General features: G+C 37.5%; 1 protein-coding gene and 1 non-coding gene across 2 annotated transcripts in view; one reads left to right on the top strand and one right to left on the bottom strand.

The window, feature by feature from the left end:
• DKK2 (dickkopf WNT signaling pathway inhibitor 2) overlaps window positions 1-23,020 on the top strand; it is a 102,169-nt gene that overhangs the window by 29,433 nt on the left and 49,716 nt on the right. The gene's annotated exons all lie outside the window — the stretch shown is intronic.
• On the bottom strand, window positions 19,736-19,850 carry LOC111560251. The gene has a single exon (XR_002742009.1). It is a non-coding gene; the product is annotated as a U5 spliceosomal RNA (small nuclear RNA).

A 23,020-nucleotide genomic window follows, 5' to 3' on the forward strand; every position in this document is an offset into this window, starting at 1 on the left:
TTAGCTACATTCTAGCTCTTTGATTGCCTTCTTAGCTCTTTAGATTTTATTTCTGACATTTTCTTGAATGTTGGAATTGCTCTTTGAAGCCACAACTATTATTTTTTCATGCAGAGGGTGCTATTTATTTTAAACTCCTACTGGCATTATGATTCTAGTTTCTGTATAGCTGTGCTATACAGACCATGGTCTTCCCTAAGGAGCTTCTCCAGTGATTCTGGTATGCTGCCAGATTTGGGAACCACTGCTCTAGAAACAAAAGTGTTTCTTAAATGAGATTGAACAACTTCTTCTTGTAACTAGTATAGCTTAATTAGTGGAAGAAGATATTTCATGGAACTCTATTGATAATTATACGACTATGAATATAATTTGTTTAATAAGGAGCTTTGCATTTGTTAGAAACTAAGACCAAAATAAAATAAATACAAAATATCTCCCCACTTACAAAAATCTTTGAAAATACCCTCTACATCTTTAATTGCAAGTTCAAAATAATAATGCAAATGGGATGCGTGAAGTATATAGGCAAATTAAGAGAATGGTGCACATCAGATACCACATAAGGAAGAAAGAATGAAATGATAAAGCATCGTCAAAATATCTCCATATATTTTGGGAGAAATGTGTCAAAAGCATTGAGATGGAAGACACAGATCTTCTAGGTCTTTCTGCTGTTTCACAGTTTAAAATTTTCTATTTACTATTTTTTGTTTTCTTTTACTGCCATAATAAATTACTACAAACTTAGTGGCTTAAACCAACATGTTAATTATCTTACAGATGTGGCATTTCTGACACAAAATCAAGGTGTCAGAGGGCTGAGTTTCTTCCTGGGGCTCTGGAGGAGAATTCATTTCCTGGACTTTTCCAGTTTCTATAGACTGCCTACACTCCTTGGCTCCTGGCACCTTTTCCCTCCATCTTCAAAGCCAGTAACAGAAAGTCTTCCTTTCACATTGCATCTCTCTGATCCTTCTTCCTTAGTAACATCTCTAAGTTTTATAGTCCTTCTGACTATAGCCTAGAAACTGTTTCCAGTTTTAAAGACCTATGTGATTACACTGGGGCTGCCCAGATATTCTAGAATAATCTTCGTATCCCAAGGCCTTTAATACCTGCAAAGTCTTCTTGGCATGTAAATTAATATATTGACAAATTCCAGGGATTAGGATATAGACATAGTTAGGGATTTTAATTCTGCCTACTACAGCATGTGTGATCTTTAGGCAATAATTTGTATGCCACATCTTCTATAATTTTATTGAATTACATGAATTATATAGTAAGGTGAATTTAAAAACTACATTAGGTAAGTTTTGTCAACTGCAGATGACTTACGGCTAATGGTAGAACTGATGTTAATAGATTCTTAATTGGGGCTTTGGTCTAAATCGCCCTTGAAAATTTCTTAGGAAGACGTAATTGTGAATCCTAAGCATAGGCCTATCAGTAACAACCAATATAATCTGATTTTTCTTCACTACTGGAATAGATCACTAGCATTGTGATCTAAGTACCAGATACAGTAGTTAGTAGACGAAAACTGTGTATCTTTAAACATTTTAATCACAGTGAAATGACACACCACAATATCACAATATGAGAGGCACTTTGTAACTGGGTGAGTAATTCAATAGCACGTTTACACACCCAATCTCTCACTCACTCTGATTATATGGCCTGGAATGGTGGGATTAATTTAAATTGTTCTCTGTTGCATTCTATTTTGTAGATTCTTGCTCGCTTGCTCTCCCAATCCACATGTTATAAATACAAGTTATACTGAACCATGTTGCTTCATTAGTTTCAATTTTGGCCATAGCTCATAAGAAAAGAAATAAGTTAAACAAACAGGGAATATGAATTCCATCCCTGTGAGTTCCCTCACCTCCCCCTCCACCACCATCTAATAGTTCATTTTGGAATGCAAGACTTACACAACTTCTAGAACTGTGCTTCTCAAATTATGATATGCATACAAATTACCCAGTGACCTTATTAGAATACAGATTCTGATTTAGCAGATCTGGGGTAGAGCCTAATATTTCTTATTTAAACAATGTCCCAGGTGATATGATGATGATGGACCCAGTTTGAGATAGTTTAGTACCTTCTGATGACGTGCTGTTGCTATCGTAACCCTACTCTCTAGGAACGGAAGCTGCAGATACAGGCATTTGGTGTATGTAGTTGGCTGAGGGACCACAGGGGCAAAGCTACCATCTGTGGGATTATGACTGAATGCCTCCAAGTCAGAACCCCACTAGGGCAAAACTTTAGGGCATTGCCACCAAGCCTTGTATAACTCTTGGCTCAATGATAGTGAAGGCTGGTGGGATTGCTTGCTGAGATGGGATCCCAAAGCCTCTCCAGTTGGCCAAGAGTACATGAGTGGGTGGGTGGGGGTGCCGGGGAATGGCAGGGTGAGGGACTGAAGCATGAGTGCTTATGTTAGGACTGGGAGTGATGATAAACTATGCCTGAACAGCGTGAAACCAGAGGAAAATCTGGTGAAGGACTATAGCAAGTCCTATGCAGATCCCTCATCTGATCTGGGTAAAAGGGAGAAAGACTGAGTTGTCTACTAGCCGGTTCCCTTCAAAGTTTCCCTCAGCATAGCAGGCACCATGGAGAATGCCATGTGAAAAAGAAGGCAGAGATCTACAAGCCAAGGACTGCTAAAGATTGCCAACAACCATCAGAAGCTATGGGAGAAGCAAGGAGCAAATTCCCCATCAGCACGCTCAGGAGGAGCCAGTTCTGTCACCATCTTTTAAGTAACAAAGTTTTAGTGGACTTGAGCTATGAAGGATCTTATTTACTTTCGATCTCTCCATACTCCTATAGAAGGTGCTGAATTATATACTATTACTCATCTATGGAATGTGATAACTTCTCTGACCTATACTAAGCATTTAATATATATTTTCTGATTTAATCCCTACAATGGTGCCAAGAGATGGGCATTATCACAATTTTAAATAAAAGGAAGCAGAAGGTGAAAAAAGTCAATGATTTGTTCAAGACCACATAATTTGTAAGTGGCATAGCTGAATTCAAATACATCTCTGCTTTTCTAGGATCCGGAATTTCAATCACAGTACTATAGTAAACATTTCAACAGGGAGTATACCCAGAACCCCAACTCCAGACATTAGAATATTAGAATATGAGATTGCATTTTAATTTTTTATACCATTTTTAGGGCATACCAACTTTGTTGTTGGCTCAATATTTGTTCAATGACTGGTGGTTTTCTCTTCCTTTTTCTTTCTTTTCTTCTTTTTCTTTTTGGCAGTAGAAATCATTGAGCCAGCAAAGCAGAAGCATGTGAAGCCCTCCAGCAGATAAACATTTTCCATTCACATTTTGAAGAGAATAAAAAAGCCAAATAAAAGAACCCAAATGGCAAACACTGTAAAGCCATTCCTTCATAAAAATAAATTTTTGGTGAAGAGGTCTTTCATTTGGAAATTAGATCCAGCTTCTGCTTATGGAAAAAGCAAGTAAAAGGCAGGGAGAACCAGTAGGTCTGCTAACTATATAGCCACACGGTGATACTTAGAGTTCCAGAATGCAAAAATGTAGACTTAAAAGATTCGAACAATTTGTTTGCATATCTGTTCCCTGAGAAATCAGGCATTGCAAAGAAAGAGTGTCTTGTAGCTAGCTCAGAATGATATAATTCAGGACAGATTTTTTTTTCTCCAACACATGGTTTTGAAATCGAAGATTTCTTTTCTTTGAAGGAAGATGGAAAAGTCATTATGGACCAAGTGCAAAAAATTAAGCTCAGAGTAAGATTTTCATGGCACGTAACATTTCACTTCCTGCTTATCTTTGATTGGATGGGTATATTTCTTGTCAGCAAAGACCAGTAGGTTTTCCAGAGCTGAGGTCAGTGGTAGTCCAGTGATGGTAACATAGTGATAAGGCTTTCACATTCTAAAGGACAATGATTTTTGTCTGTTGTGAATTCAAAATATTTCTTTTTATTTTAAGATTATTTATTTATTTATTTTGAGAGAGAGAGAGAGAGAGAGGCAAGGAGAGGAAGAGAGAGAGAATCCTAAGCAGGCTCAATGCTGACAGTGAGGAGCCTGATGTAGCTGGATCTCACAAACCATGAGATCATGACCTGACCTGAAACCAAGAGTCGGATGCTTAGCCAACTGAGCCAACCAGGCACCCCAAAATGTTTATTTTCTCTAATTATTCTAGAAATTGTCTTTTTGCATCATCTTATGCCTTACCTTATGGAAGACAAGTAGCTTCTCCTTCCTTTAAGTTAAAAAAAATAGTTCATTCTTTTGTACACATAAGCAAGACAAGGCAGCAAATGGTGTGAGAGGTGGCAAGCCATGATCTCTGCCCTGTAGAACCTTAAAACCTGGGGTTTAAATAATCTAGGGTAAGAGGGATGAAAAAGAAAGAGAATGCACTATTCTTTACTGAGCACAAGACACCTCCCACGTCTTGGGCTAGGAGCTTTAAATATATTATCTAATCTCTACAACAATCAGTACTACTAATTGATTTAAACCCCAGTTCAGTTGTCTCAAAAGGCAATTTCCTTAATTTAGACCTGAAAGTAGAAATATCATATAAGAGTTAAACCATTTATTTAGAAGATTCTCAGAAGACAAAGACCTTCAGGATTACCAAGATCTATTACTTTTCTAGGACTGCTGTAAGGAAGTACCCCAAACTGGGTGGCTCAGAACAAAAGAAACGTATTCACTCACAGGTCTGGAAGGGTGAAGTCTGAAATCAAGATGTTGGCAGAACCGTGATATCTGTGAAGGCACCAAGGAAACGTTCTTTCTTGCCTCTTCTTGGTTTCTGACAGTTGTTGGCAATCCTTGAAATTTCTTGGTTTTCTATGTTCCTTTGCATGTTGTTCAGGTTGGGGATGCTAGGGTTATAGTGAATGCTCTCAGTGGGACTTTATGTTTCTAAGCTAACAGTAAGTTTTTATTTTTACTTTTTTGTTTGTTTTGTTTTTAGTAGAGAAAAGAGACATGGAAATATGATATGGGAGAAGTAAAAAGAGGTCGATCAGCAGACCAGTCATACCTGGGTTCTCCTCCCAGGAACCTTCAAATCTATGATCTTAGAACCAGATGCAGTTATTATACAGTTCAGATAGTTGTGGGACTAAGAATAACGACTTAACTCACAGGTGGTGAGATCTAAACTTCCTAGTTGTATAGCCATGGACAAGTGACTCAATTCAACTTCAATTTCTTCATCTGTAAAATTAAGATAATAAACATGGCATAGGATTTCATGAAACAATACATTTAAAGAGTCTGGAATCATGTCTGGCACATAATGGGCCACAAAATTTTGTTCTCTATGTCCTTTGGCTTAAGTGGGTACACTATATCTCAAAGGGGTCATACAGGGCCCCTCTATTAGCATCTAGAAAAAGAAAAGTAGCAAAATGAACCATGATTAGCATATAACACAGTAGAAGATACTGAATAGTTACCAAATAACAAATGGAGGTATGCGGGTTTAAATTGCCCTTTTGCTCTTTGAGTAGAAGCCTCAATTAGAAGCAATGTTTCAGGCGCTAAAAGTAGTCAAGTGTCCGGTACCAAAAAACGGATGGTGCAGATTTTGCTTAGATTGAAAAACCCATAAATCCAATCTAGTAAACAAAATTCTTTATTCTAAAAGAAATAAGTGCTATACTGTTGATGAGTTAAACAGAAACACTGTAATTTAATCTCTAGTCATTAACATCATTTCAAAACTATTGAACTGTGGTTTTGCAGTTTATAACACCAAGAAAAATCCATAATAAAAGCAAATTTCCCATTCAAATAGAAGGCTATTCTTCTTAAAAGAATGTATTAGATATATAACAACATATATTTGATTATTTATAAAATTGTGCATTGTTTTAAATACTTTAATCTGTTGATCTTTAGATTTCTATTTTATCACCCCTTTACACACTTTCCTTTTCTTCAGTTACATATGCTCTTATCACCTCTTTATGTATTTTTTTTTACGTTACATATTTCATCATCACGCTTATTCATTTTCATGGTGATAAAGTTTCTAAACATTCCCCTTCCGTTCACAGGTACCATTCTTTCTAACCATCATTATTTGAAGAGTTGAAACTTTACCCAGTTTAAAATACTCCAGTTTAGGGACGCCTGGGTGGCTCAGTCGGTTAAGCGTCCGATTTCGGCTCAGGCCATGATCTCCTGGTGAGTTCCAGCCCCACGTCAGGGCTTGTGCTAACAGCTAAGAGCCTGGAGCCTGCTTCGGATTCTGTGTCTCCCTCTCTCTCTGCCCCTCCCATGCTCATGCTCTGTATCTCTCTGTCTTTCAATAATAAACATTTAAAAAAGTTTTTTTAATAAATAAAATAAAATACTCCAGTTTATATTTATATTACATGATACATAGTCTATAGAATATTAAAGTTAAAAAGATGGAAAAATACAATTTAAGCTTACATTTTTTAACTAGCTATTTGTCTTTCATGTAGCCACATCCTTCCTCACTAAAGAAATGAAGTTGAATTAGAAAAAGAAGTTCTCTTAAAAAAAGATACATGTATCTATATGTATGTTCATACACACACACACACACACACACACACACCCATATCCCCACACCTGTAAACATTTTCTTTCCAAAGTAGAGTCACATCTAATGCATTTTTTTTTCTTTTTAAAGTTGATATTTTCCTATTTTGAGTGAGACAGTGCGAGCAGGGGGAGGGGCAGAGAGAGGGGGAGAATCTCAAGCAGTCTCCTCCACGCTGTCTGCGCAGAACCCAACACAAGGCTGGATCTCATGAAATTGTGAGATCATGACCTGAGCCAAAATCAAGAGTTGTCAACCGACTGAGCCACCCAGGTGCCCCACATCTAATGCATTCTTAAAACTCTACAATCTGCAGGACCCCAGAACTTGGGCCAGGTGGTTCACATACTTCAGTGGTTATTCTTTTTTTTTTTTTTGTAATTTTTTTTGAAATTTATTTTTTAGAGAGAGAGACAGACAGAGCATGAGTGGGGGAGAGGCAGAGAGAGAGAGAGGGAGACACAGAATCCGAAGCAGGCTCCAGGCTCTGAGCTGTCAGCGCAGAGCCCTACACGGGTCTCGAACTCACCGACATGGGGCGAGAACTCACAGACTTCGAGATCGTTGGAGATCATGACCTGAGCCGAAGTCAGAGGCTTTACTGACTGAACCACCCAGGTGCCCCTCAGTGGTTATTCTTATAGCAAATCTAGAAGGTAGGCACAGAGTTATCATCAAGAATGTAATTTGCCTAAGAACACAAAAGCTAAGCACTGAGGTCAGGATATTAATCCAAGTCTTTCTGATTCCAGAGTTTGTATGCTGCCCTGTGCCCAATTTTGCCTTTTTTCCCCCTAAAGAAACTTGAAGTGTATAATTCTAAGGCATCACCTTACTTGCATATTGGTTAAGTCTATGATTCCCATTTTTAATGCTTCACTTCTTCCTCTGAAAGTTTTTCACATAGTAGTCAGGAAGCTATTTTTATCTGTTGCAAAGTCACGTGCTTATAATAGGATCGATTTATGTGACAACAAAATTACTTGGGATGTTTACGTAAGCTTTTTAATGCGGCCCTCAACATGAACTACTATTTAATGCTTTTTGTAATTTGCGCAAATAAACTGATTTCCCTTTCTAAACAGGACATAGGGGATTTTTTCTCATTAGCTATAAGCTATTTGATATGGCCCATCTTCAGAAAAGTTGACAACAAATTTATCGAACATGTATTTTTAGGAAGTATTATTGATATTTTATGGAACTGTTCCTTTTACAGGAGAGTTCATTGAAGATTTTCATTTAAAATTATTATTTTTTTAAAACACTATTCTTTTTGACCAGAGCTCCTGAATTAAATGAGATTTGTTGTAAACTGCTTGCTGGCATCCATTCTAGAGATGGCTTTTGGAAGGAACATTGGTCGTCCTTACTGAAGTAAAGGAAGGGATGAAAATATACCTTTATGCCCCTGCATAACCAAAGTAATTACACCAATTTGACAGAAAAATATGGATGCACTTTATGTTCTCTTCTTCCAGAAGAAATTTAAGCGAAATAACTTGTTTGGTGGCCAGATGGAGGGCCACCACATTGTGAGATTGAAACAGAATGGACTAGAAAAACCCAGTACATTCAAAATAGATTAGAAAATGTGATTCATTTTATTTGGTGGAAAAACAGGATGTCTTGACAAATGAGAAGAAAAGAAAGCGTCCCAAAGAAAGCATCCCTTTGCTTGTATATTTCAAGCTGTCTCTATGCCAGTTGTTTAAGCATTCTCCTGCCTCACCTACTTAAATGTTCACGGAAAGGGTGTTTCATATGCTGAAGGAGCTCCATGTCATTCTTGTTCTTGAACAGTTCTGACAGCTTTAAGACTGTAATTCTAGAAACAGGAGCCTGGTATTAAGCATCTGCACATGTTCTCCATTATTTCCTCCAGAAGAAAACAATAGCTGGGTAAGATTACACTCTAATGGAATCCATTTTCACTAAATAGGTACATTTAGTCAGATGTAATTTGGTAGACCATAAAAGAGAAGAAGAAGAACCTATTTGAAATGAGAAAGGCAAGTATCATGCCTATTAAAAAGTGTCTGAGTAACCGATTACGCATTCATGCATAATTGGAGACCTGGATACACCTGAGTCTTGGAGAGTTTTCAGAAGAAAAATCAGTATTTAAGCTACCAGGACCTTTATCAAGGATGTTTTGGTGTGTGGACTTAATACATTCCCATCCTTCAATAACTTTTTTTGAATGAAATTTATAAGGAAGCTTTTCAGTTGGCATGGTAAAGGAAAAAATGGACTCTAAAGGAAACTAAGAAATATAACTCGTGGTTATCTAGACAGCCAATTGGTCCCAGATAACCTTGTTGATACTCTTGGTAATTTGCTATATTTCAGGAGGAATTGAATTGATTTGCATATTGACATGCTATGCATAAGTGTGATTGACAAATCACCACTAAAACGTGCAGCACTCAGCTGGTAAAAAGAAAAATCTGAAAATCATTTTACAGGATGAACAAATAATTGAAACTTTTTAACCTGGAAAGAATATCTGGCAATATTTTTAGTGTTGCCGTGGGATGATTGTTTATTCATTCATTCATCCATTCATTCAGCCACTCATTTAACAAACATTTCTTGAGAGCCTACCGTGTGTCAGGCCTGTGCTGGAGTTTAAGACGTAGAAATAGCTAGTGCGATGAGTATAGGTGTTCTTTGTAATTGAAAGAAAGAACTGAGACTAATGCGGAGGCATTACAGATTTAAGCTTGCATTTTTCATAGATTGAATATGTCTAAAAATCAGAGATTTCATAAAAATAATGGGCCATTTTGTGTTATAGAACTTTCTAGGCACGGTCTAAAGGTAAAAATGTGCTAATTTGTAGGGAATATTTAACATATGATAGTTGGTGACACGTTCTATGCTTCCTCTCAACCCAGTGATTTATTTTTAAAGTCACATATAATTTATTATTAGTCAAATTAAAATGAGCTTTTCAGAGCTAATCTTGGCCTAAAGACAAAGCTAAACTAGGTGTCAGACAGACATTCTTCAGAGAAGCAGGAAACAAACCTACCAATTGTATTGCTGTCACACCTGCCTAAGAAAGGAGAAAGCCCATATTGTGCAGCTGTTTTCCCCCCTTTCTGCTAGTTTTTAGACTTGCAAAACAAGTCACCAAGGGAACTATGAAAACCTGTTTCTAGCCCATGACCTAGTAATTTTGTGTGTGAGGTTAATCACCAGACATTGCCCTTTCTTTGATGTCTTGGAGTATGAAGGTAGTTGTGGCCTCCACGATCTGTCAACTTCAACACCCACGTGATTTCATAGTTTACCTTAGAACTTTGGCCTCAAAAGAACTTCATTCAAAAAACTTTCTTTAGAACATACTAAACTTACAGTCTGCTCTCTATGAGAATTGTTCAGTTACTTTTCCTAGAAATAGAATGGAATCCTTATCAGGACATTTGAAACAAGAAATCTCTAAATTTATACTTTTTCCCCCCTACATTTGTAGATCGTGTCTTCCATAACTCAAATCATAGGCTATTTTTAAAATCTGATCTACAAATTATTGTAGATGGGGCCAGCTTTGCATAGGAACTCTCACCACTTAAGAGATCATGTGACTTTGAAGATCCAGAATGACAAATATACTTTGTCTCTGTACATTCTATTTAACTTTCAAGTGAAAGATTTCCAAAGTAGACCTTTTTGGTTTTTAATTCTCCAGGACTACTCCCCACACCCCTTTTAAGATCTCTCAATATCACAGAATTAAGGGTTTGGAACAGATATTCACATGGCTAAGTAAAAATGTAGAAGTAATTTTTTTTTTTAATTTCTCATGGCAAAAGGGTGCTTAAAGGTACAGAGAGTCCTGTTCCTCAGTGACCTCATTCTACATGTGAGAATGGTATGTTTTCCCTCCAACATTATGTAGGATTATGAAAATTCATGTTGGTGAATTTATTTTTTGAAGACTCGTCCAGCAAAAAGTGAGTAAGAATAAAATAAATTCTTTCTCTGTATTTCATTTCATGAAAAACAGTAGATCAAACATCCCTTGAGATTTGTATCTAAAGTGAAAATGAAAAAAAAAAAAAAAAAACGAAACAACAAAGAGGACATTTGTGAAATTTCTGAGATAAAGTTTAATTTCAACTTATACATTCTTATAAGTAGGAAAAATATTTTCAGGACTCTAATCAATATATTTACAATAATGTCTTTAGTGAGACGAAAATAAAATAAAAGGATTAACAAAAACCTATATATTTTAATTCCTGAATCAATAATTCTGAAAGATATCATTTTAGAAAATGAAATTAGAACTATAATTAATCTTACTATAACATTTAATGTTGTTAAATTCTGGAAACATAAAAAAGGAAATAAATTGGATTATAGGAAATGAATATTTAGGTAATAGTTCTGGTATTATATATAATTAATACTATTAATGGTATTAATATCTGTAACAAACGAAACGTACTTTTAATAAAATAATATGCCAATCTTGAAAATTTTTCTGTAGTAGAATAACAGCATATTTTAGTACAAAAATGAATGGGGAACTAAGAGCTACCCTTTCCCTAAAGCCCTAAAACCTTTTAGGCAGAGTTGACTGCATGTGCCCATGTGTTGGTCAAACAGGAGCCCTTGTAAGTACTTGCTGTAGGTTCAGATGTGCAAGACAGTCCTCAGAGGGGTTCCAGGACTTCAAAGGAGAGCAGCTGGGGGCCAGATGGGGCCAGCGGTAGCCCGGAAAGAGTTAATTTGGTAGGTTCCCTAGCAAGGTCTTCTTATTTTTCCCTGGTTATTCTCCCATTTACACAAAGAAAGTTATGGCACTGAATTATAAAAGAGAGAAAAACAGGATTGGTCTCTAACCCTGAAATTAGTTTGTATCTGCAATAGCTGGCCCACTCAGAATAACCCACTCTTTGAATTATTTAATTCAGAATTTTTATAAACTTTAATTGTGAACTTGCCATTAGGATCGTTTGTATGCGTGTGTGTGTGTGTGCGCGCGCGTGTGTGTGATTGTTTGGAAAGACTTCTTTCTGAAAGAAACGGGTATATGTGTCTAAATCCTGGACTGAAATTGTCTAAGTGGACTTTGAAAAATTATCTTAAGCGAACGTAAGCAAAATTTCGGATGTGTCATGGCCACTCTGGTCTTTGGACGTAGCCAGCAATGCATGGGCATCGCACCGCAAGCTCTGAAAACTTGACTTTTGTCCTTAAGAGGTCTTAGATGGGTTGGTAACAACTCAGAGATAAAGAGAACTAAGTGGTCCCACTTGGTGAGAAGAGAGGAAGGCATGTGAACTTAATAGTGGAGAGGCTGCTAAATACAGTGTCTGCTGGCAGTTTCCATAAACCACAAAATGCTCTTTAAGTTCTTCAAACCAAATTACCTCAACCACTAGATAAGGTTTCAATGCATGATATTATTATGCCGCAGGCTTTTCTCCCCCTTCCAAGTTAATATCTTTGTTTTGATTTTGGCTGGGGAAGTTCCTTTGTTGGTCAGCCACAACATTTCCATTAACTCACATAAATTCCCCATCTCACGATGCTTGCCAGTTTTCTCCCTGCCCAAACAGGATAGATAACATTAGCAGTGTTGCGTGAAACATCTAAAATTAAAATGATTTTTCCCACAGCTTCCGACCGCTGGATTGTGAATAACTTCGGTATTATTCACAACCTTCCTAATGAAAGCAGTGAACTTGGGAATACTTTTTATTTTAACAAGGAACTAAATCTCCGTGCCTGATATTAGAAATTGTTGATAGGTTTTAAAAAATAAAAGAATACCAGAGTTGCTCCTGAGATTACTTTTGGATCTTGTGAAATCGTTTGCCTGCTCTGGTTGCCTAGAGCTGTGGTCACTGAGAGCTTGTATAGCTTCCCACTTCAGCTCCTAACAGCATGGAGTTACCCTGTAGGCCCCATATGCCTAATCCAGCAATCCAATCCGTCCACAATCCAAGTGGCCAATGTATTCACTAAATTTCTATTGGGTGTGAAGCAAATTGGTCCTTGTGGATACTGTGGCAGTGACTACATGGGTAAAGTTAGCTAGTATTTTGTGGCTTAAATAAACTACAGAAATGAATGTATTACTGCAATGCCTAGGAACTTCCATTTATTGAGCATTTTACCAGGTATCAGGCACAGGCCAAGTACTCCACATACATCATCTCTTGAGTTACCGACAACAAACCAGTGACATGCATATTATTTTTCAAATTTTACAGATTTATAGGTACATCTCCTTTAAACAATCTGCCCATGGGTATATTGTAACCAATAAAAGAGCCAAGATTTAAACAAGATGCCAAAGGCCGTGCTCTGAACCATTACTCCATGCTATTTAATTGAACCCCAGTTAGCCAGCCTTTGGGAAGAATGGAGGAGAATAAACTTCTTTGTACTTGAACTGGTTTCAGATTCAAAAGATCCTAAGAAGAGGTACACACTGGTTCGGATCTTCAAAGCTCCTGAAAAGTTCCCCATTCAATTTATGGGCAACTCCATTTCTTTCTCAGAGGGACAGGAACACTTGGTGAGGTCTCAGTCAGACATCTTTGTGACAACAATGATAGCAATAAACCCAAAGGGTTTTTGTCTTCTGCCAGGCACTGTTCTAAGTGCTCTCCATGCAATGACTCATTCAGTCTTCACAACAACCCTATGAGGTAAGTTCTTATGTTCTGGGGGCAGGATGTAGTAGTGGGAGACTTTCCTATTCAAATATATGCATGAAGTGCTACCTACTATATTCTCTTTTTAATGATTCACATTTCACATCAGCCTAGTAAAGTCTCTGAGAAGTTCTGCAATAAAGCAATTTATCTTTGTTTTAGCCAGCATCTCAAATTTATTTATTTTTATTTTATTTTAGAAGGAGAGAGAGCACACAAGTTTGGGAGAGGGGAAGAGGGAAGGAGAGGGAGAATCTGAAGCAGACAGAATGCTCAGCTCAGAGCCCAATGTGGGGCTCCATGTGGGGCTCTATCCCACGACCCTGGCATCATGACCTGAGCTGAAATCAAGAGTCAGGTGCTTAACTGACTGAACCACCCAGGCACCCCCCCCCCCAAATTTACTTTAATATACACTCCCATCTCCACTAACACTTATTAACATCTCATAGAGTGCAGATTGAGGGTTGCTGTTCCAGATCTTCAGGAATAGCCCAAATGCAGAAGCAAGCCCTTGGGCAAATGTTCAATGGCCAGGAGGTGGGGAAGAGGCAGCAGGTGTGGAGAGATGTTATTCCAGCAATTCTAGAGTCCACAGTAGAGACACTGGGCTCAGATGAGCAAAGTAGCATTTGACATGTCAATCAAAAAGTTGTTTGTCAATGCTGAAAAAAATTAGGAAAAGTTTGGCACTTAACTAACCCAAGGCACTTAACTAACCCCAGAAATAGTAGTATTTCTGCTACTACTTAATGTAAATCTTTTATCTAATAATATGGTGATTTCAAGATTTAGGGCAGACCAGCATTATACATGTAACTGCGGATAACAGGATCAATTTGTTCAAGCTGAGATAATCTTGTTACATTTACTGGTAAGAATTGTTGGTGTTTCATAACCTGCTGCTTATCTTGGAACTCTGAGGAAAGTTTGGCAAGTGACTTAGATTCAAAATCTGGTCACCTTGCTGGCTCCATGGGATCAGTTTAGAGTTTAGTGTTAGGATGGAAACAAAACGGAATGATGCAAGGTTCATGGAAACAAAAGGAGAGAGAGGCTCCAAGTGGCAAAGGGAGTGAGGGAATTAATTGTCACTGGAGTTCAGGGTTTGGAGCTGAGGATGTTGGTCAAATGGTTATGAGGGCTTTGAAAAGTTAAAGCCCCAATGATGGGTAGAATTTGGAGAAGTACAGATTAGGAAACGTAGTATTCTGATGTGTATGTGTGTGTGTGTGTGAGAGAGAGAGAGAGAGAGAGAGAGACAGAGAGAGAGAGAGAGAGACAGAGAGAGAGATGGAGAGACAGAGAGAGAGATGGAGAGACAGAGAGAGAGGGAGAGACAGGTCAGGCCAAAACACACACACACACACACACACAAAAACCACAAAAAAATCAGTATGGAAGAAAAGCACTGTAGCAAATTGAGCCTGTGTTCTAGGGATTGCAATCACTCGACCTGGCTTCATGGAAGTGCTTGCATGAAACTTCAGACAAGTAGGTTAAAATCAAGTTATGGGGTTCTCTGAAGGCCAGGCCAAAAGAGAGCCCTTTAGGTTCTTGAGCAGTGGGATGACATAAAAAACAGTGTCTTAGGAAGAATCACCTAGTGGTTCCAGGTGGGGTTACCTGGAAAGAAAGAGAGAAGGCAGAGGGCCATGCAGCTGGCCCAGGTACCAGAGCAGCATGATAAAGACATGTATTCATATTGCAGAGGAATGGAACTAAAAGAAAAGGTTTGAAAGATTTCTGAGTATAAGGGTGAAGACAGCCATGAGAGATCGCAGGTGTACAAACCTGGCTGAGTCCTAAAATGGAGGCTGAAATAATTGAATCTGAACCTCACTTTATATGTTACATCAATTTTGTCAACATACTGAATAATTATACTATTAATATATATAAGGTCATTGTTTCATATCAAAAAAGTAACATCTCAATAATTGTAGAATTTCTTTTCACAAAGGAGGTTTCCTAATCCATTGCAAAAAAAAGAAATGTGCTCTCTGATAATTTGTGAGGCCACATTAACTGTTTTACCCAAGTGTTTATGCACCATGGGTTATATTGGAAGGGCATTTTTCCTCTGTATAAATTCTATACTCACATAGGACAAAATATTTTAATCTAGAAAAGAATCTGATGCCTTTCCTATTTAGCATCCTGCCTTCAAAGTCTGTGCTACAGATTTCAGCTTCCTTGTGGTCATTTTCTTCCTATATGTGCAGAAGGAAAAAAAAAAGGAGACAGACCTTTTTTAATTTAAGCATTGGATATATTTTCCCCTTCTTTCTGATCCCTCATCAACCTATTCAGTGCCTTGGGAGGCAGACCTGCAAGGAGTGTGTCATGGGCACCCTTGCCTGTGGTTCCCAGTTGAGTTTGACCATCAGAAAGGAGTAGCAGGACACTGAATGATGGGAGGAGTTTCAGTGGTATGTTGGAAAGAGCCAATGTTGCCAAGTCCGCTTTCAGTGACATCATGTTGTCAGTGTGCAATCAGCCGTGATAGGAGAATTTATACCATGGAAATGAGCAAATATTACAAATCAGGGTTTTCAGTGTTGGAAAATCAGGTTACCAGCATACCACTAGAAGAGTGTGGGTCCAGGTATTTATACTTTTCATTCTTTCTGTTTCCTAGCCCTCTAAGTTGACTATGTACCTCAACCAAAGGTGTGTGGAGGGGACTCTCTCCATATAGCAACACTATTCCAGCTTCTGTAACAAGTGCTTCCTCTTCAGGCTTACAGGAAATAATGGTTTCCTGCTCTGCTCACCTCAGACTACTATACCACTTTCTGTTTCTCTAAACCTGCAGCATCCAATATGGTAGCCACTAGCTACATGGGGCTATTGGCCACCTGATGGTGTGACTAACATAATAGGATAACTGATGAATTTATGTTTTTATTTTATTTGGTTACGATTAACTAATATTAAAATTTTAGAAACAAACAGTATAAAACATTTTTTCATTAAATACAACCTTGTTGTTTTGGTAGGACTTCATTTTACTTGAGACATTATTTGAACTGAGATAGGCTTAAATATATAATACACACCAGATTTCAAAGACTTCACATGAAAAAAGAGAAACACATGTAATAACTTCTTTATATTTAAAGAAAGAAAGAATAAAGAAAGAAGGAAAGAAGAAAGAAAATTTTAAAAATCTGTGATTGATTTTATTCTTTATGAGTTAAATTACCACTCTATTTTTTAAATTATTTTAGAGACAGAGAGAGAGAGAACACAAGTAGGAGAGGGGGCCAGAGGGAGAGAGAGGCTCCCTCTCAAACAGGCTCCATGCTTAGTGTGGAGCCTAATGCAGGGCTTGATCCCATGACCCTGGGATCATGACCTGAGCCAAAATCAAGAGTCGCTAAACCAACTGAGCCACCCAGGTGCCCCAGAACTCTGTTTTTAAAGAGAAAATAAACAAGTTTGTTGGAGGGATATATTTAGTGGGCACTATTAGCTAGGTGACACTTAGCTTCTAACGATGTTTCCTAAACAATTTTTATGGTGTGGTCTAGTGGAGTAATCCTCAAAAATGTTTCCCAAATGTCAGGAAATATTAATAATGCTGAATAGCTATCATATGCTAGACAATTTTTGGATAAATTGTTTAATTCAACTCTCTCAACAATCTTGAGAGATAGGACTGTTTTGAGATACCCTCATTTTACAGACCAGGAAACTGAGGCATGGAGAAGTTACTTGCCCACGGTTCGTAAACATGGAGGCCAAAATCAAGCCCAGATTTCTTGATCTTTATAGCCCAGGATCACTCTAGCACACCAAATAAGAGTTACTCCTTACTCTACGGCATCTTAAAATTTAGAAGGGCAAGTTGTTGATTATACTAGGTCTTGATCTTTAAGCTTTCCTTGCAATGTAGATGGTCTTTAGCCTCCTTTTCCCTCTTACCCAACCTCGCAGACCACATTGCACTTCTTTTGCCCCAAGGGGAACTATTTTCAAACAGCCCTAGGAAAGACCATAGCTCACAATACTTCCATCAAAAGTTGTGTCTAGGGGTGGCTTGTCAGGTCACTTGCAGGAAGGAAGAGCCAGAGGTTTGGTGAAATAAATCAGGCCAATTTGCATTCTGCTGAGTCCAGCCCCATCCCCAGCCACTATCTCATCCCCTCCTGCTCTTGATCCTTAATCAGAGTCCTATGTGGACCCTTAGTCTTGCTTCCCTTTAATGACAATGGAAAAGGGTGTTACAGAGGCTCAGAGATGGAAACTGTGCCCAAGTCACAAAAGAGACAAAGGTCTTCCATTTGGGGTTGAAGATGTCACAGTGCTGCCTCCTGTTCATATTTTCAGTCTATGCATAATTTGATCCTCCTGCACTGACTCCAACTTACAGTGTAATTCTTATTGGGAGTTTTAAAGTGATGTTTACACACATGTTAGCACTTGTTGCCCTGGACTTCATGTATCCTCCCTTGCTAAATGGGTGTGAAATAAAAATATTTTTTTAAATGGAGGTAGGGACTGTACTTGAACCCATGTTAATTCCGGAATTGTGCACAGCTGTGTGACATTAAACTCTAAAAAGGAAATTATAGGAGCCTACAGGATCACTGCAAAATTGGTTATGGTTTTGGACTTCTTGTTTAGTGCAAGAAATCCTTTGGGTGCATAATAAATACCGACCATCTGATTAAATGTAACAAAGCAAGGGCTGCTTCCTCTTCTAACCCATTTTACTGTTTAGCCTGATCTAGGATGACTGTGTGACCACCTAGATACCTTCTCATCTAAGCTCTTCTGAAGATGAACATAGAGGCAATGTTACCTAGGATTAAAAGCTGAGCTAAAATGAGGCAGTTGTGAGTTTAGCCATGTTACTTAAATGCTGCAGGATGGTGGGCTAGCTCCTCTTGACACCCCAATTTCCTTATCTGCAAAAAGAGGGTAGTGTCATATCAGTTAGGGTTCTTCAGGTGCAAGCAACAGAAACCAACTCTTAAGTAACTGACACAAAATATTTTTTAAAAGGGAACTTATTGTTATAATACGAGGTAGCTGAAATAATCCAAGGAAAGAATGAATTAGGCCTCAGAAGAATATGAAGTGATGGAGTGCCAGAGGTCTGGAAAGCAACACTTTGTGGGCTTTATTAGGGCACCTCGACCAGAATGGGAGAACTCTTACCTAATTTCATCCTTTGGCCTTTCTACTCAAGATGCAAATTCCCAGAAAGAGTCTGCAGGGTCTGGTTGGGGTCCTGCATTCCTTCCTTTGGCCAAGGGAAGGCAGGAGAAAGTAGGGTGTCCTGACCAACAAACTGCAGTAAGAGAGACTGAGTTCTTATATAAAACATCAGGGTGCTGTTACCATGGAAAGAAATGTGGTATTGAGCAAGCAAGAGAAATGAAGTGTCTTACAGACTCTTGACTTCTAGAATCATTATGCCATTCAAATGAGATCATTGACTTAGGTACACACAGTGACAGTACATATAAGTTGTCAATTAAGATGATTTAAAAATTGTTATTAAGAAAGAGTTCATAATCCAGTATACTCTACTAAGAATGATCATGTTTTCAAAGAGCATATTTTATACACACACACACACACACAGACACACACACACACACACACAGCAGTCCCTTAGATTTTACTAATGGGACATTGTAGCAATTTACTATCTAACTAGATGGAGATACAGGGAAAACAAAATAAGTAGTAATTATATCCCAAATAGTTAGCATGCAATTATTTAATTCAAAAATCTGCCTTTGCTATTTCAAACACAAGCCAACAATAAATCCCACGCCATCTATTTTAGTTATGGTAAATCATAGTCGTATGTGGTCATGATTATGGCTAATTGTGGGATAAAGGATTTAATTTTAGAGTATGAATGAAGTACACTCTTGTTGACATTTATGCATAACAGTCTGAGAACAATAGGGGAAGAGCTAACAGCTATGTGATATAAATTCCCCAACAGGAAGAATAATAAAGAACATTTGAATCAATGATTCTGATTCTTAATGATGGTACTGATGATTCTGGAAGCTTGAACTCTCCATATTTAGAATATACCAGCTGCTTCAAATTAGAGAGACTGTAGACTCTTCTGACACGGGTTCATTGTTGTGTGTGTGTGTGTGTGTGTGTGTGTGTGAATTAGTCTCACTGATATGTGCAAACAGAAAATCTAGAATACTTGCTTTCCAGAAATAGTTTATGGAGGAATATATTCTGTGGTACATTGCTATGCCATACTAAGATTGGTAATGTGCATTGAAATTTGTAACTTTTTAAAGAAACTTAAGAGAGAATCTAGTAACATTTGGCCTCAAATTGCTTGGGACTGCATGACATCAGGAACTTAAAAGGAACCAACTCTGATTTTTTTTTTATTTAAACTTCTGCTTTCACTTCACAACAATGTCTCCCATTAAAACTAAACAATTAGCGCTGTCAAAGCAAGGCCTCAAACAATTAACATAAGACTCAAAGTTATTTCCCTCATCATAAATCTTCAGTAACAGGCAAAATATGTATACAATATGAAGAGGAACAGAGTATGCCCTCTGCTTCCATAACACATCCCCATTAAGAAAAACTCCTCTACACTGACGGTAGGTATTTAGTGTCACAATATAGCTCCTGCAAAAACTTTTCAGGGAATTCTGTAAATAAATACGAGTTGAAAGAAATTTAAAATAGTACCATTTTATAATTGTACTGTGTACAATACACTGTGGGTATTAAACTGAATCTGAGTCACCACCCTTTCCATTATGGGAAGTTCTTAAAATTCACACAGTGCCTCCATCAGGCGGTGAGGGGGAGGAGACTTAGCTAACGACTCAGGTTGTGTCCCCATCAGAGACTCAGGTTGAATTTGTATATTTGTATATCTGACTGAGATTTCTTTCCTTCCTTCCATCCTCCTTCCCACTCTCCCTTTCTCTCTCTCTCCCTCTCTCTTTTCTTTCTTTCTTTTGGTTAAACGTGATATTGTAGAATCACATGCAATTGTAATAAGTGACATAGAGAGATCCAGTGGACCTTTTGCCAAGTATCCCCCAGTGGTAACATCTTGCAGAAGTATAGTGCAGTACAACCAGGGTTTGACATTGATGTGAGTCAAGATACAAAACATTTCCATTCTGCAATTATCTATCATGTTGCCTTTTATAGTCCCGGATACTTCTCTCCTGCCCTAATTTTGTCACTTTAAGAATGTTTCATAAACAGGGGCACCTGAGTAGCTCAGTCAGTTAAGTGTCCAACTTCAGCTCAGGTCATGATCTCGGGGTTCATGAGTTTGGCCCTGCATCGGGCTCTGTGCTGACAGCTCAGGGCCTGGAGCCTACTTCGGATTCTATGTCTCCCTCTCTCTCTCTCTCTCTCTGCTCCTCTCCCACTAGTTCTCTCTCTCTCTCAAAAATAAATAAAACGTTTAAACAAAAAAGAATGTTCCTTAAATGGATTCATGCACTATATAATATTTGGGGACTGGCTTTTCTGACTCAACATAATTCTCTGGAACTTCATTAAGAGGCTGTTGTGTGTATTAATAGTTTATATTTTCATTGCTGGATAATAGTTCATGGTATGGAATACAAGTTTGTTTAACAATTTACCCGTTGAAAGACATCTGGGTTTGTTTCCCATTTTTGTCAAGAATAAAGCTGCTTGGGAATGCAAGCTGGTGCAGCCACTCTGTAAAACAGTATGGAGGTTCCTCAAAAAACTAAAAATAGAACTACCCTACAACCCAGCAATTGCACTACTAGGCATTTATCCAAGGGATACAGGTGTGCTGTTTTGAAGGGGCATACGCACCCCCATGTTTATAGCAGCACTATCGACAATAGCCAAAGTATGGAAAGAGCCCAAATGTCCATCGATGGATGAATGGATAAAGAAGATGTGGTATATATATATATATATATATATATATATATATACACATACAATGGAGAATAACTTGGCAATCAAAAAGAATGAAATCTTGCCATTTGCAACTATGTGGATGGAACTGGAGAGTATTATGCTAAGTGAAATTAGTCAGTCAGAGAAAGACAAAAATTATATGACTTCACTCATATGAGTGCTTTAAGAGACAAAACGGATGAACATAAGGGAAGGGAAACAAAAATAATATGAAAACAGGGAGGGGGACAAAACAGAAGAGACTCATAAATATGTAGAACAAACTGAGGGTTACAGGAGGGGTTGTGGGAGGGGGTATGGGCTAAATGGGTAAGGTGCACTAAGGAATCTACTCCTGAAATCATTGTTGCACTATATGCTAACTAATTTGGATGTAAATTTAAAAAAAAAATAAAATAAAACAAGTTAATAAATAAATAAATAAAAGAAAGAAAGAAAGATCTCCCACTGACTAATGAATTAAAATACATAAAATATGATTAAATATGTATGTCATTAAGGTTCTTTAAAAAAAAAAAACAAGAGACAATACAAAGGGGGAAAAGAAAGAAAAGTCGTTGTTCACCTTTGGAAGATGCAAGGTCACCGATTCATTATTTTGAAAGCTGGTTAATACAGAATGAATTTATCCACCTTTTCTTGTACCAACAGAATCCCAGGGTAACCAAATATGTCTTGAGAAGTTTCTCCTCATAATTATGTTCTAACTTGTTAAGTGAAAGAGATATAATTAGAATACCACCATTTTGCAGTCCTTAATGAGTTGATGGATTTAGATCATTAATACATGTTTGAGAGGCATCAATGCTTCCTCATGGAAATACATAAAACTACCTCTGAAGTATTTTTGCAAGGAAATATAATCTAAATATGATTAGGTCCATAGATCAAAACTTCCAGGTTTCAGAAAATACAAGAGTCAGAGAAACTCTTGCTGTATGATTCCACAGCAAAATTCAAAATGTCATGAACTCAAACAAATGACTGTTTCTTTAACATATAAATTGTAAAGGAAATAAAAATAATCATTTAAAATTGAGAGACATAAAAAACGTATCTAGCAATTACAATATGTGAAATCTTTTGGTCTTTTGAACAACTTGAGACAACTGGCAATATTTGAACATGAACTGTGGAGTTTGCTAATATTAAGAAGTGTAGTTTTTTAGAGTGGTAATGGTATTATTGTTTTTAAGACTCTGTCTTTTAGGTATATGTAGTGACTATTTCTGGATAAAATTATATGTGGACCGGGATTTGCTTCAAAATGAAATCTAGAAAGATAAGTATGGATATAGATGAAACAAAATGGTCCTTAAATTGATAATTATTGAGTCTGGGTTAACAGGCATATGGCATTAAATTATATTCTTTTTATATACATATCATAATTTTATTTAAAATTATTATGTGTTATATAATATATAACATTATAATTTTATATAATCTCTTTGTATTAGATAGTCTTTATAATAAAATATTTTAGGGGCGCCTGGGTGGCGCAGTCGGTTAAGCGTCCGACTTCAGCCAGGTCACGATCTTGCAGTCTGTGAGTTCGAGCCCCGCGTCAGGCTCTGGGCTGATGGCTCGGAGCCTGGAGCCTGTTTCCGATTCTGTGTCTCCCTCTCTCTCTGCCCCTCCCCCGTTCATGCTCTGTCTCTCTCTGTCCCAAAAATAAATAAAAAAACATTGAAAAAAATTTATAATAAAATATTTTAATTAAAATATGAAAAAAAGAATAAAGCTGCTACAGATACTTGCATACCAATGTTTACAGCAACTTTATTTCCAAT

This window comes from Felis catus, chromosome B1 (assembly GCF_018350175.1).
Source record: "Felis catus isolate Fca126 chromosome B1, F.catus_Fca126_mat1.0, whole genome shotgun sequence".
Lineage (NCBI taxonomy): Eukaryota > Metazoa > Chordata > Mammalia > Carnivora > Felidae > Felis > Felis catus.